The sequence below is a fragment of the Plecotus auritus genome (genome assembly GCF_963455305.1).
Source record: "Plecotus auritus genome assembly, chromosome: 5".
NCBI classification, from domain to species: Eukaryota; Metazoa; Chordata; class Mammalia; order Chiroptera; family Vespertilionidae; genus Plecotus; species Plecotus auritus.
This window is the reverse complement of record NC_137776.1, coordinates 22041656-22058733: the sequence shown is the minus strand read 5'-3', so window position 1 is coordinate 22058733 and position 17078 is coordinate 22041656.

The window sequence follows — 17078 nt, the reverse complement described above, 5'->3', positions numbered from 1 at the left end:
CAACAAAATTCTAGCAAATCGGATCCATCATTACATCAGAAAGATCATATACCATGACCAAGTAGGATTTATCCCGGGGATGCAAGGATGGTACAATATCCACAAATCAATAAACGTGATACATCACATAAACAAATTGAGAGATAAAAATTACATAGTCATATCAATTGATGCAGAAAAAGCATTTGACAAAATCCAACACCCTTTCTTGATTAAAAACTCTCAACAAGGTGGGAATAGAAGGATCATACCTCAATATAATAAAAGCCATATATGAAAAACCCACAGCCAACATCATACTCAATGAGCAAAAACTAAAACCATTTCCCCAAAGAACAGGAACAAGACAGGGATGCCCCCTCTCACCACTCCTGTTCGACATAGTACTGGAAGTGTTAGCCATTGCAATTAGACAAGAAAAAGAAATAAAAGGCATCCAAATTGGAAAAGAAGAAGTAAAGCTGTTCTTATTTGCAGATGACATGATATTGTACATACAAAACCCAAAAGACTCCATTAAAAAACTAATAGACTTAATAAATGAATTCAGCAATGTAGCAGGATACAAAATTAATGCTAAGAAATCTATGGCATTTCTATACACCAATAGTGAACTTACAGAAAGAGGGACTAAAAAAGCAATCCCATTTACCATCACACCAAAAAAAATTAAGATACCTAGGAATAAACTTAACGAAGGTGGTAAAAGACCTATATGCAGAAAACTACAGGACACTGAAAAAAGAGATAGAGGAAGACGTAAACAGATGGAAGAACATACCATGTTCATGGATTGGTAGAATCAACATCATTAAAATGTCCATACTACCCAAAGCAATCTATAGATTCAATGCACTCCCCATTAAAATACCAACAGCATATTTCACAGACCTAGAAAGAACTCTCCAAAAATTCATCTGGAATACAAAAAGACCCCGAATAGCCACAGCAATCCTGAGAAAGAAGAACAAAGTAGGTGGGATCTCAATACTAGATTTCAAGCTGTATTACAAAGCCACTGTTCTCAAAACAACCTGGTACTGGCACAAGAACAGACATATAGACCAATGGAATAGAATAGAAAATCCAGATATCGACCCAAACCACTATGCTCAATTAATATTAATTAATCCTTTCTGGGCTGATACATATCAAACAGGGTTTTTATTAGACCCGTTACATTTGAAATTTGAACTTTCTCCTGTCCACAAGGATGTCAGTTGTGTATATGCTTTCTTGGAGACCTTAAAAAAGTGATGATCCCTGGCCAGTGTGGCTAAGTTGTTGGGCATCTTCCCAGGCACTGGAGGCTTATTGATTCGATTCCTGATCAGAGCACATGCCTGGGTTTTGGAATTGATCCTTGGTAGGGGTGTGCAGGAGGCAGCCGATCAATATCTCATCCTTACATCAATGTTTTTCTCTCTCTTTCTCCCTCTCTCTTCCTCTCTCTTTCTCTCTAAAAATCAATTTTAAAAATATTTTTTTAGAAGTGTTGAGACCTCTATTTGCCTGGGTTGTATTGTAAGGGGATTTAAACATTGGGACTTCTTATAGACCTGGTGAAGAAAAGACTATCAACTTGACTAAGAACTTTGCTAAACTGGAGAATAAGTGTAATATTCTGAGTTGAAAAGGGCAAAGAAAAGAAAACTGTTTCCCTTGGGCTGCCCATTCTTCCTTTACAAAAGAAGAATTAATGTCTGTACTGAACTGAATATTATGCCCCCAAAATTTATGTCCACCCAGAACTTGTGAATGTGGCTTTATTTGGAAATAAGATCTTTGTCGATGTAATCGTTAAGATAAGATACTTATTAATTAGACTGGACCCGAAATCTAATGATTGGTGTCCTTATAAAAAGAAGAAAATTTGGACAAAAATTCACAGACACATAAGGGAGAAGGCCATATGAAGACAGAGGCAGAGATTGGAGTGATATGTCTATAAGCTAAGAAACACCAAAGAAGCTAGAAGAGACAAAGAAGGATCCTCAGCTAGCTCCTTTAGACAGCTAGCTGTCAGTACCTAGATTTCAGACATATACCTTCCAGAACTGTGATAGAATAAATATCTGTGTTTTAAGCCACCTAGTTTGAGGTGTTTTTTTATAGCTTTATTAGAAAACTAATGCAAGGTCCATAGAGGGGCATTAAGACTTGCCTGGCCTTCATCTGTGGACAGCCTCTAAGTCAAGGCCTTGAGGTTTACCAAGCCATCATTCTGCACTGGGTGATCCCTTACCGCCTCTTCCCACTGTTTTGCCTTTCATTAAACATGCACTAGTGGGGGGTTGACTAATTGTGTGTCTGTTGCCTTTGAGTGCTATGTTTTATTTCTGCTTTACATAAATATAGAAGCCCACTTGGAGAGAAGCCAGCCTTGGCAAGGAAGTCGTTTGCAGTTCTGCCAGGTTTGCATAGCTCTCAAATGAATTATGAGTGGATGGGGACTGGCGACTAGGCCTCAGCCACTGCTCCTCTGAGCCCTATGGTCCTCTCAAGAAAGTGACCCAGCAATTCCCCCAAACTGCCTTTCTTTTCCAGAAACAAAACAGCTGCTTAGGAAGAGCATGGGGAGAAAGAGAAGGGTATCATGCACATCCCCTTATGCTCCCTACTGCTCACAAAACACGTCTTAAACAGTGGTGGAACAGTTTCAAGCTGCTGTGTTTTGTTCATAAGCATATTGTTAGGAAAATCTCCTGGCACAGCCTGGTTTAGGACTACTGGTCCATGACTTGAGAAGAGGCACGTGCCAGACACATGCTGGGAAATTTTACCAGGAGGCTGTACAGACTACAGGTGAGAGCAAGGAAGACCCCCAGGCAGACTCCTGAGCCAGCAGAGTAGATGTGGCCAATTGAGACAGGATATGGCCTTGAGTTTTTAATGGAGTACCTATTCCCCCTACATGGCCACTATACTTTCACTCTCCCAAGCACCCAAAACATTACTTCTTCTATGTGATATACACAGGGCTGGGAAAGACTAATACTGCTTCTTCACTAAAGAAACAAACTTCTAGAAGAGTAAGGCTAAAAAGAACCTGGAGGTCTCTGGAGGCCAGTGGTCCCCAATCTGGGGTGTGAACACTTTAGAAATTAAGAAAGAAAACACATTAGGATCTTAGAAGGAAATAGAGAACCTTCCAGCTTTGTGTATTTTGTGTTTAAAAAATAAAAAAGAACTTTATTAATAGTTAACACAAGGATTGACAATAATGAAGGTATGCAAGTTATCAATGTGCATATATTAATTATAAGACTTTTTAAATATTTTTATTGATTTTAGAGAGAGATAGAAGAAGGAAGAGAGAGATATTTATGCAATCATTGATTGTTTTTTATTTGTACCCTAACCAGGGATCAAACTTCTAACCTTGGCATATTAGCACAACGCTCTAACCAACTTAGCTAGCTGGCCAGGTCTAAATGTAAATCTCTTGAAATTAATTAATGCATGTTGACCAGCAAAAGATATAGAATCCACCATTCCAGTCCAGAGATTTTCAAAATATGTGCTTGAGCATTGGGGAGGGAGAGGGTACCTTGAGTAAATGAGGGTCTACTAAATCCCCTATGGGCCTCACTAGAAAATTCAGCTCTGTTTCTATATGCTCTGCATTCTTTTCTTTTTTAAAAATATAGTTTCATTGATTTCAGAGAGAGGAAGAGAGAGGGTGAGAAAAATAGAAACATCAATGATGAGAAAGAATCATTGATCAGCTGCCTCCTGCACATACCACACTGGGGATCGAGCCTGCAACCATGCCCTGACTGGGAATCGAACTATGACCCACTGGTTCATAGATGGACACTCAAACCACTGAGTTATGTTGGCTGGGCTGCTCCTCATTCTGAACTTCTGTTATAATTTGTTTAATTAAAAAGTTGTACAAAAAAAAAAAAAGGCTGAACAAAATGACTGAACTATTTTAGCTCCCTTATTTTTTTAGATGGGAAAACTGAGGCCCAGAGCATAGATGATTGCCCCAAGTCACACAAGTCACTAGGGCCAAGGCCAAGGCTAGAACTCTATTCCCTGACTTTTAATTCACTATGTTCTCTGAGTGAGCCATGCATTCTCCAGACCATGTACCTGTATGGGTAACCCTACATAACCAAGCCAAGCCGGAAGGAGAGGGGGCTGGCAAAGTGGGTCTTTCTTCCAGCAATGATCTGGAATTCCAGAATAGAATTTTTGCCACTATGGCTTTTCAGATTTAACTTCACTGCCTGTCCAGTACACCTCCAACAAGTTGATGTAGCCTGGGCATCCTCTCTCCTGACTGGGCGCTCAACTAACAGGCTATCTCACTTGACAACTGAGACTTGGGCAATGACTTTCTCCATTGCTTCTCAGAAAAAAAAAAGTCCTCTTGTTCCTGGAACTATGGAATGTGGTTAGGACCCACAGATTGGGAGCTCCTCAGAGGCCTGCCTTCCTCATTGATATGTTGATTTTAAACAAGAAAAGCATTGATCTCTCTCAGATTTTAGGCCCCAGTTGTCATACTAAGTAATTTGTTTCCTTTTAAGATCATCAAATTGCATATGTTAATCTCTCTGCCCATTCTCTAGACTCACTCATTTGTCACCACCAGCCCACTGCTCTTGGGTACTCCCAACTACTTTATGTTTCTAGGGAGTTTAATATGGGTAAGGCTTTTTGCAAGAGAAAAAGAATTGCAAGACAGGTTGTCTTCCTTTAAAGAATATTTTACAGATTTTAAAAAAAAAGAAACAACACATACACACACACAGTAAGAAGACACAAAAGATGGAATTAGCAATGCAGACCAATATGATACTACTACTAAGTGGATATTATAAGAATTAGAATTTTTTTCTTTCTTTCCACATTCAAACTCCTTGAAAGTAAGGAATGTCTTAAATCTATTTACCTGATGTCTGGAAAATAACGGATGCTTAATACATATATTGAGCAAGTAAATATTAATTCAGCAAATAAACAAATGAATTCTTAAACAAATGAACATAAAAATGATAAGAAAGGGGAGCTTGTTTTCAGTGATCCAGAAAATTGTGCAGGAAGACTTTGAAGAATGTCTAGAATTAGAAAAAAAAGAGAGATCATGTTTCAGGTGGTGAAAAGTTACTGAAGTAGATGGTTATGGAACTAGAAAACCACTCTGCTGGTATTGGGTGCTAGTAGATTTGACATTTAAATAGTAGGGACAGCTTGATAGGCTAAAATATAAAAGTAAGGAGCATGTTTGCTCCTGAAAACATCAATTACTAGAAGCCATTAGGCAAGAGAAAGGTGTAATGAAAGCAATGTTTTAGAAAGTTGAGTCAAGGGTGGTGTGAAAAGTGGATTAGAGAAGGGAAAAAATGATGATGCATCCTTTCATTGAAGCATTTCTCCCTGATCTTCAGCCTGCCTCTAGCCTGAGATCCAAGGCAAGCTAAGAAGAGCAGTGCTTAAGATAATGTCCTCATTTCTCTACCACCTGTCCAAGGGCCATCTTCCTTTTCTCTATACTCTACTAAAACCAATCAGTTCAACTTTTAAAGCAACCAAATTATGCACCTTTATGTTCATAGCAGCACAATTTACAATAGCTAAGATTTGAAAACAACCTAAGTGCCAATCAGCAGATGAGTGGATTAAAAATCTGTGGTACATCTACACAATGGAATACTACACTGCTGTAAAAAAGAAAGAACTCTTACCATTCACAACAGCATGGATGGACCTGGAGAGCATTATGCTAAGCGAAATAAGCCAGTCAGAGAAAGATAAATATCACATGATCTCACTCACTTATGGAATATAATGAACATTATAAACTGATGAACAAAAATAGATACAGAGACAAAGAAGCATCAAACAGACTATCAAACTTCAGTGGGAAGGCGGGGGAGGGGTGAAGGGTGGGAGTAAGAGATCAACCAAAGGACTTGTATGCATGCATATAAGCATAACCAATGGACACAGACACTAGGGGGATTGAGGGAATGTGCCCAAAGGTGGGGGTGGCCGGGGCGGTGGGGGGGGAGGTCAATGGGGGAAAAAGGAGACATATGCAATACTACTGTATATGTAAAACTTTAAACAATAAAATGAAACTTAAAAAAATAATAAATAAAAATAAATAAATAAAGGAACCAAATTAGCCAAAAAATGCTACCTTTTCAACTGACTTGCCTTCCAATCAATTCAACTCTTGACCTTGGCTCATCCAACCTTGGATAAATCACCTGGACCCCCTTTTTTATTTCCTCTACCTCCAGGGTCATTGTCCAGCTCTGTTTCCATCTTAGATTGGTTCTCTCTGTCACTGTCTACATCCCTGTTTCTTCTTTTTTGCTCTAAAATGTGCCTTCTCTTTAGAAAAGGGCTGTAATATGCACATTGAGCAATAGTAAGGCAGCATTCCTTAAACCGGCAGTCTCATATCCCCACTGGGAGTCCTTTTGGATCTGTCAAAAAAAATCTCAGTCCAGAAACATGAATTATAACCACTATTTTTTCAAGGCCTCTGAGCAACTTCAACTGAACCCAAGAATCTTGAATATATCCTATTTCTTCCAAATTCTATGAAGGCACATATACCCACCAGTAGAAATTTCTCCAGAGAAATCTATTTAACTTGGCCACTTTGCCGCATCCATATCTTTCATCTGTTTTTGTTAATAATAATAAATATTTTTTCCTTTTCTTTGCATGATACCATGCTAATTCAGGAGACTTGTGTCAACAACATCGTTATAACTTTGCAGTATTAAGTGTTTGTGTTTTTTTTTCTATGTACGGTTTGGATATCAACTATAATATTTTGTGCTAAGAGGGATGTATATACAAGCAACTACTTTTTTGGATTTGGGAAATCATCTAATTCATGGACTACCAGACTTTGAGTATATAGAAGGCAGGGGCCATGTCATATTTATCTTTGTGGTATGAGTGCTTGACATTAGCTATGGGCTCAATAAATGTCTATTGTCTATTATGTAAATAGATTAACTAATGAATTATTCTAAGATGTAGCTCACTTAACTCCAGTTCTATTAACTACTTCAGGCCTTTCCAATTTTAATCTAGACCACTCTAGGTCAGTTCTTTTGTCCATAGCTTTATTCAAGTGAACCCTTTGTATTTTTGGGGGGAGGAGGAGCTCTATGCAATCATCTCTATAACTCCGTAGTACATCACTGACGCCCTTCCACTGCATGATGGATTAAGGAGAGTCACTAATTCTTTATAACTCTTCCCATTAAAAGGTGGGATCTATTTTCTCTCCCTTGAATCTAGGATGGGCAGTGACTGTTTTGACCTACAAACTATAGCTGATGTGACACTATACCAGTTTAGGCCTGACCTTTAATAGAGCTGATAGCTTCTGCCTTGGTCTCTAGGAGCCCTGAACTGACATTTTGACCATACTGGGAAGAGCAGAAGCATAGAGGAGCCCAGCCTTGTAACTGTCTCCCTCAAGGAATGTGAGTAAAGCCAACTTAGGCCTTCTAAACAATATAACCACTGTGCTGTGAAAAACCCCCACAACGTGAACCACATGAATACAGTCTATTTGATAACCCCAGCTGAGCTCCCAGACAATAGCATTAATTTGTAGCCATGTGAGGATGCCATATTGGAACTGCAGGCCCAGCCAACATCTAACTGCACCTTCATGAGAGTACCCAAGGAAGAACTGCCCAGCTCTGAGTCCAGTCCACACACATAACTGTGGACTACCATGATAAATTATTGTTTTAAGCTACTAAGTTTTGAGGTAGTTTGTTGTACAGCAGTAGATAACCAGAATACTGTTATGCAAATAAAAGTTGAACTGAAGGACCCTGGCCAGTATGGCTAAGTTGGATGAAGCGTCATCCCATACACGAAATTGCAGGTTTAATCCCCAGTCGGAGTGTGTATAGGAGGCAACCAATCTATGTTTCTCTCTCACTCACATCAATTTTTCTCTCTCTCTGTCTCTCCCCCTTCCCTCTCTAGAAAGATCAATGAACATGAATGTGTCCTCAGGTAAAGATTAAAAAGTTGAACTAAAGAGCAGAGATTGTACATTGGCATTTTTCCCTGAAGTTCCTACAGTGCCTGATAGAGGGCTTTGCCCTCTGCTGCGAGAGTATGGAGTGTCTCACTTTACAGACAGAAGAACCCAAAATAAATAGGACCTTCTCTTTATAGGGGCTATGTCAGCATGGATGGCATGCATCTGCCACCTGCTTTCATGGGAGAGATTGAGGACAGCCCCCAATCCATCCCCCTGCCTCCCGAAATAAATCCTGCCAGACAACATTGCTATGTGTGTTTTCTTCTTTTTTTTAATCCCAAGAAAAGGAGATCTTGCAGCTACCTTTGGCAATGCATTCGAGCAGCTCATAAATCTTAATTAGAGCATTCTAACAGATGTTTCACCTCGATTCTTTCAAATGCAGTTTCATCCCTTTCTTTTTGCTTCTTCATCTTGTCCTTTGCCTTCATTTTTCTAAATTTTGAGAAGCACTGAAGAAAATATGACTCACAAACTCCTCTTTGTTTTTCTTTCATAGATGTGAAGGGATGTATCACTTCATTCTTCTAATAGAAGCTGGAATGTTGTCATTCAGTGACACCCCAGATTTCTGATCTGAAAAAAATGCAAGATAAAAACCTATTGCCTTGCTTACTTGAATGAATTGATGAAAAGATCTAAATGAAAGTAACTACAGGACAGCATTTCACAGACTATAAAGCATACAATAAATTCACAGTAGCCTGGGTCAAGTGGCTATTGCTTTAAGAAATCTCACAGTCAAAGAAAATCAGTTATTGCCTTGCCTAGGGTACGGTGTTGGGATATTGGGGAGTAATGGCTAAGGGGTACAAGGTTTCTTTTTGGGATAATAAAAATGTCCTATATAACTCTGTGAATATACTAAAAGCCACAGAATTATGCACTCAAAATGGGATAATCATATGCTATATGTAGTCTATCTTAATAAGATTATTTAAAAAGAAAGAAATCTCAAGAGAACAACCAAAGAACTTGTATGCATATATGCATAACCCATGAACACAGACAATAGGGTGGTGAAGGCCTGGGGCAGGGGGTGGGGGCAAGCTAGAGGGGTCAATGGGGGAGAAAAGGGGACATATGTAATACTTTCAACAGTAAAGATTTAAAAAATAAATAAATAAATAAAATTTTAAAAAAGAAAGAAATATCAAATACTATATCTCTTTTCTGTATTTACATTAGTCTTTTTTCTTGGGGCCTTCTGTCATTTGTCATTCCCTGAATCCCATCAGCCATGGACCTTGTCAACTATCTCCTACACTTGGACCATTTTAGAGAAGGGTTCTGTCCATGAAGAAAGCTTGTCCTCTGCCCACAGCAGAGAACAAAAAAGAAATAGACTAATGTCAAGTGAACAACAAACATAGATAAGACAAAATGAGGTGTGTATGTTTTGAAATGGATTATAGTCTGTAAAATAGCAATTTTAACCCACACTGGTGTGTTGGAAGAATTCTTAAAACATGCAATTCTTGACTACTTAGTGGAATTGACCTCTTTTCCCTTAGATTGTCAAATAAAACAATGACAATAGCCAACACAACAATAGCCATCCAGTGTGAATGCTCGATCTTGAACCATAAATATATAGGTCATACAATAGAGTTGCATCTTATTGGTCACATCCATAATAAGGTTGCATCTGATTGGTTAATCTTGGTACTAAGTGATTGGTTAATTCTTGGTACCAAAAATCCTCATATACAAGTATAGGTGCCTGATATTTTTAAAGTCACTTTGGAGCAAAAAGAGTATTTAAATACTATTACTATTTTTGTAAATCAATCAAAATTATATGCTTTTTCTGTCAGATTGCTAAAAAAATATATATAGTTTCATGTGCTGCAGAATTTTAGTAATTAGTTTATGTGTGCCGTGTAATTCAAAAGGTTGAAAAATCACTGCTCTAAAAGACTGACAATGGGACCTAAAAAGATATTTAATTGATGAAGTCTTGCAGATCTTACAACTGGGTTACAGGGCTCAGAGATGAAAGGCCATAAGTTTATTTTTGTCTCTACTTTCCTCACTCTGCCTCTTTTTCATCTCCAGGCAATGCTGGAGAAGGAAGATAAAAAGGTTTGAGGATGCAGCTCATAGCTTGCCTCAGTTTTCTCTGCCAGCTTCCCCAGGTCTATTTATTTTATTGAGAACCTTCTTGGAGGCTGCCATGAGAAATGGATGAGAGGGAGGAAGCCAAGAGGGGAGTAAGGCCTCTGGGAATCACCAAAGTTCTTAGGTCACTAACAAACTCTGACCAAAAAGCTGCCCCTCCCACAGCCTCTGCTAGCATTTTCCAAGGCCCTGACAAAGATAAAGGGCTCCTCAGGGAGGCCTTTCAGAAGGACTCCATGTCCACAGGACCCAAGCTGACTCGCTCTTTCAGGGAACATCAGCCTTTCTCAGAACACAATCTGGGCTAGCATCAGCACTTCACAAACTGTAAATACAAATGAACCCCACTCCTGTGGAGCACGTGGGGTAGTGCTATCATTCATACTGGCTTGTAACAGCCAACACCCTGTCCCTCAGCCCCTCCTGAGCACCCTTTCCTCCCAAAATTGCCACTCTCAGCTCCCATCCAGACTCTCCTCCTGCCAGCACAAAATCAACAGAACAGGTTTTGGACAGCTGGAATAATCATCATCTTTCACTCCATGTCTCCGATCCCTGCGGGGCCTACCCTGTGCCCTCTCCCTCCCACCCTCCCATGGCCTCTCACTCAATTCATTCTTCTTCTGGCACCAACAGCTATTTTCCACCACCCTGCTGGCCTATGTCCAATGCACCTCCCCAAGGGGTTTTCACTCCTCACTTCATCTGTCTCCTTCATGCTCCTCCTGGTGGAACTGGATCTTCCAGTTCTATTTCTGGATTCTTTCCACTGCCCTCTCTTAGATGAGGTGGCTTGCTTCTTCAACCTGACTTGCATCTCTCTGGCCTCTAATCAGCACCTCTAAAATCCTCCAATGGCAGGTGTAGAGCTACAGTATGCAACTGGTTTCTTTTTTCCCAATGAATCCCCATTTCTCTTCCTCCTCTGTCCAGTCACAGAAACATACAGCTTTGGTGAGTAAGGGCTTTGTTACTATATCATGTGCTTTGAAGAGGCCACCATCACTAGAAAGAAGAGAGGAATATTTCCTCTTTTAACTGGGTAGAACCCTGTTTCTACAGCCTTCTCATTTGCTCTTTGACCAATTTTCCATTCCCATCTTCTTCCTTGGCTCATATACAGATAGGACAAGCACCTTCTACTACTCGTTAACATTCGTCCATACTATTTGGCACTACAGCTTCTCATAGGTATTAGCCACTTCTGGCTACTGACCTGTTTTCTCTTTGGGTGACTCTAGCCTCAGGCAGAGCTCTTTTTTTTTTTCAAACCTGGGATGTCAGGTCTTCTATCGTGAGCCCTCTGTTCTCAGTGGGACTCTCTTCTCCTGCCATATTCTTTTTGAGAAAACTGTGCTCCATTCTGCCCATCCTAGACCTTCAATTTACCAAAGTCCCACTTCTAAGAATCATGAAAATCATTTATCAACATCCCCTATGGAAATCTAAAACATTTTTGCTTTCTAAAAATGACTTCTGTTGTCTCTCCCCACACTTGTGAAAATAGTTAGCCAACATTAACAACTGCATATATATATTTGAGATATATATCTTAAAATATGTGTGTGCATGTATAATCTTGCATCTCCCTTCTCCCCTACCAACTCCTCATACCACAGTAGTCAGTCCTATATATGCCTCCAGGATTTTTTTTCTGTGCAATTAAATATACCTAACTAGCCCTAGCCGGTTTGGCTCAGTGGATAGAGCATTGGCCTGCAGACTGAAGGGTCCCAGGTTTGGTTCTGGTCAAGGGATATGCCTGGGTTGTGGGCTCGATCCCCAGTAGGGGGCATCCGATCAATGATGCTCTCTCATCATTGATGTTTTTATCATCCCTCTCTCCCTGTCGCTTCCTCTCTGAAATCAATAAAAATATTTTTAAATAAATAAATATACCTAACTACCTAGGACATTTAATTTGAAGTATATTGTCACTTTACTTTGTAATCTTATTTTGTCATATAACAATGTCTTGTAAACAGTCTTTATCCCATGGTATCCACCAGGAACCCGGCAGGAAACAGATGGCATGCTTCAAATAAGATGAGTCCAGCAGGGTTTATTCACAACATAATGTTAACAAAAGTGTGGGTGTGGTGTAGATAGGTGACCATGCATCCAGGTTTGCCTGGGATAATTCATCTGTTGTCTCCATATCATATCTAGTGTGATATTTCCCAGACTCTCCACTTTTTTTTTTTATAAAATCTGATTATGAATTGTTGCACTAAAATCAGATGGATGGTTAGAAAAATATATTTTCTACTTCAGTATCTGCCATGGTGTCATCTAGTAATCTGTGAGATGCATGTACATTGAACATGTGGTTGGATCTGGAAGACTAACTGTAATAATAGTATCTCTTTTCACTACCATTTCTAGATCCAATGCTATCAATGTCTCCTCTCCAAGAAAAGTATTCCATGCACCCACTAATATATTTTTAAATGTACCTGGCACCAGCAGCTAGGGACCTTTAGTATAGCAGTAAACACTTTTTCTTGTTTTGCTGTCATCAATTGGATTTTAAAAATGTTTGAAACTATGAAGAACCACATTGTAAAGTGACATAAGTGTCCTAAAGTTATAGTGAACATTTTCATAAATAAGCTCTCTAAATATTAATTGTATTTTGTTCAGAATCAGTTGAAATATTCAATCAAAATATTCAGAAACAAAGTGCCCAAAATTCAACTTTTGGAGCATTTAACAAATTGCAATTATAAAAAATAAAGCTTGAGAACAAGAAGTCTTTAGCTTTTTTAAAGAAAGGAAAACTGGGTAACTTAGATGAAAGATTTAATTTTGAAAATCTATCATTAAGCTTTGGAACATCTTAACTTGTGGAAAGATGGTAGTCAGCATTACAAATTACAGCATCTAAGTTGACATAAACATTCAGTTAGAGTCCTCTTATTTGACAAGTTTTCTTTTTTTATATATAAAACCATTTGTTGAAAACAAGACATCTGATTAGGGGTTAAAAGATAGTAACTTGGAAAATATTTGGTTTGCAATATTTATACATTTCACTAGGAAAACAATTACAGTTGGGAATGTCCTACATTAGCATAACTTAACCAGGTACTTTAGAGAGTATTTTCTCAATTAAAACTATTATGTCTATATTGAAGGTATCAACTTCCAATGTCTTAATCATAAAACACAACATTGAAGAAAGTTGTAAGATGTAATTTTAAAATAATAAAACAACAATGTAAAAGAGAAAAAGTCTTTCAAAAAATACCAGCAACACCATAGTGGAGAAAATAAATACATGATTATAAATTGAGAACAATTATTATTCTGCTTATTTAATCTTTAATAATCAAAGAATCAATTTAAACAAGTTTTTACAATTTTGATTTAATAACCACACATACATATTCTATTTTAGTTTTTTCAAAAGGACTTTACTTTTGCAAGAAGTTTTTGATTGGAATTATTTTATAAGTTCATCAATATTATAAAACTTTTTGTAATCCTCTTTGACTCTTAAGAGTGATAATAAATTATATGGTGATAAAGTGTAGAGAACAAGAGAATGTAGTAACCTGAGCTGTTGCTACCTCTAAGAGTGGGGAGAAGTGGCTACAGAAACTTGAAGGAAGAATTATGTAAAGTTGATCTCTCAAAAGGAGGTTTAGTTTGAAGGGCATCAACTCCTAGTGATTTCACTGGAGGAGGAGACAGAAGACGCTCCCCTTCCATCTCTCTCTAGTATTCTGCTGGGGATTCCCACTGGCTGAACCCAACCGGAAAGAGAAGATGAGGAATCAGTTGATGTGGTCCAAATAGTCCATCTGCTCAGGGAAGAAAGCAAAGGAGAGAAGGTGGGAAAATGGCAATCAGAAGAAATCTGGCAACTCAATTTTTTTTTTCCAAGAGACGTTTTTAAACTATTTTTTAAATAACTCTTTGGTTATTCATATTAAATCTTACATGGAAGCCTAGTATGGAAAAAAAGAAAAGTGTCCATTGGGATGGGAGGCCTAGAACCCCAAATCCCACCCCAGATGACTATCCTGAGAACTTCTTAGAAACCATTCTCATATAGCATGAGTTTAACTGTCTACTGAGTCTAATGATTAATGAGTCATATTTCATTAAAACAATGGGACATAACTTTTAAAGTTTTTTTTATTAAAAACAGTATTGTGAACACCCTCAGAGCTAAATGGTGGAATGAAACATTAATTATTTTCTTAGAAAGATTACTAGAAGTAGAATAACAGGCCCAAAGGGTAGGAACATTTTTGTTTCTTGATTTGTGTTGCCTCATTACCCTTCCATAATACAATACCTTTTAACACTGCAATTTACAGCGCTTGTAAGTCCCAGCTTCTCTACATTCATGCCAACTCTTAGCGCAACCTTTTTAAAAAGTATTTTTGACACTTTTTTAGCCAACAGAAAAATTATTCCACACAGAAAATAAATCTGGTGGTTATATTAATTTAAATTTCTTTTGTTACCACTCTGGTTGACCTTTTGTCTATGTATATTTTATCAGTCATGTCAATTTCTTCATTAGTTGCATGTGTTTTTCTTTGTAATTGAGTTGTAAGAATTCTTTATATAAAGGCTATATGTAACAAAAATTTGTGTGTGTGTGTTGTGTTTATGGTATTTTGGAACATACAAAAGTTTTCAATGTTTAAGGAATCACCTCTATTAATAATATCTTCCTTGTGGGTTTCTTCCCTTGATGTCATGCTGAGAAAGTCTTTCTATACCCCAAGAAAGGCTTTTGTTAAATGAACCACTCTGATTGTTGTTCTCCTTTACTGATAAGTAGATTTGAGAAGCAGAAAGTAAATAGAAAAGCTCTCTCAGAACAAAAGGAGTGGGGGAGAGAACATTCAATGCAGAAGTGGGTGAAGTTTAGACAGAACTCACTGTCAGTATAAGAGCCAGGGGAACTTGTAACCTAAAAGACTAAAATATTCTCTCCCTATTGTCCTATCTGAATTGATTTAGAGCGAGCCTGGGGTGATGGCATGGGACATTATGATATGACTTCCAAGGGGTATAACTCCCCAAGGCAGCAGTGCTCTGGTTTGCCACCCCAGAAGAGCCTTCAGCCTCTTTCAGACATGGGTGGACCCCCTTGTAAAAAGCAAGTGTCCCAGTTAGATTAATATCCTGGCTAAAGGACCGCCTGCATGAAAAAGTAACAGTTTGATGGAAAGGTGCGGGGGGGGGGGGGGGGGGGGGGGGAAGCCCAGGATAAAAGTTGGGTGAGGCAGGGGTCCCTGTGAGGGAAGAGAGGAGAGTTCTCCCTCCCCCAACACACACCTGGCAAGCCTCTGCCCTCAAGGGACCACTCCTTCCCTGGCCAGCTGGTGTTTTCCCTTCCGCCCCAGGCCTGGCCCCTGGCCACAGACTGCTCAGAGTGATGCCTGTCTTGGAAGCATCTCTGCAGATGCTATTCTGATAACACTTTAATCCTTTCCCCGCCCCTTCTCCCCCTTAACCTCTCCACCTCTAGCCAAGGCTTTTGTGTTTGTGTGCCTGTGTATTGGGGGAAGGAGGGTGGAATGAAGGACAGAGAAGCTTAATAACCAGCAAACATAGGATCCAGTTTCCTGGGGTGGATTACTACAGTGAAATGGCTGCTTGGTCCCAGCTATTGAAGTCAGGTTGCAGCTGAAGAGAGAGGTTTCCTTGTCTGGCCTCTGGGAACATAACAGGAGAAGGGGGTTTGGGTGGAATAGTGTTGTTAATACATCAAAATTTTTTCTCTAGGTATAAATAGAGACTTTATTTTTCTTCCCTTTTTTTTTTTCCACACCCCATATAGATATGCCAGATAAAATACAGCATTCAGAGTTAAAATTTGTATTGCAGATAGATAATAATGCATGGAACATACTCATACCATATATATAATAAACTAGGAAGGAAGTTGTGTGATTTGGTGTGATGTTGAATTGGAGGCAAGTGCAAGGACGAAGCAAGAGGCCATTGGAACAGGTTGCAGGATAAACCATAAGATGTCTATTGTCAGCCTTTGAGACTACTTTTGCTGCCCAATAACTTGGGGGAGTCCTTCCTGAGTGCTCAACCCTACATACCTGACCTCCAACTCTTCCTGTCTTGCACTCAAGCCCCCACAGTCATCATGAGTGCCACAAAATGACTTATCATGCCAGACAAAGAGATTTACAGGGAAGCAAACTATACCCATGTCACAGCCACAGGCACACAAGAATGTTCCAGCATAAGAGACGAGTCTCTTCAGAAAGCACTCTGCATGGAAATCCCCTCTACCTAGTCCCCACATTCTAACCCTTTCTAAGTTTGTGCCTGGACAGTCAAGAAATCTGTGTCATTGCCTGCTTCCTTCTGCTTTTACCTTTAGTTCAAAGCAAATGATTCTCAGCTCCTCTGACCATTTCAATCCTGCAGATTCCTTTTGGTCACTTCCCTTCTCTCAAATCCCCAGTACGCATTTCACCCTGAAAAACAATGGAACTCCAGGCCTATGTCCCTGAGACAGGGACACTCCTGGTGCAAGGCTTCTGTACCACAGAGTGAACCCTCCTCTTCATCAACTTGCCTTCCTTTTAGCTAGCACATTCCTACTGTCCCTCTTACTGTCCTTCAGTGCCCAAGACCCAGCATGAGATGCCTAGAATAAGGTGCAGGGTGTCTTTTTCAGGGGATAGGTGATGGAGATAGTGGAGATGGGGTCAGAAGGGCAGAAATAAAGGAGTACAAGTGGGGCAACAGTAGGAGGGGGAGAAAAAATTGATGGAAGGCAACAAGAGGGTGCCTTTGAAAGAAATTTCCCCCATCAGCCCTCATTCCTTGGAGACTTTCCATTTAGTCAAAACAGAAATTTGGTTTCAAGGGAGTGCAGGAAACTTGTGGTTGTTAAAGAAGAAGAAAAAAATAGAACTTT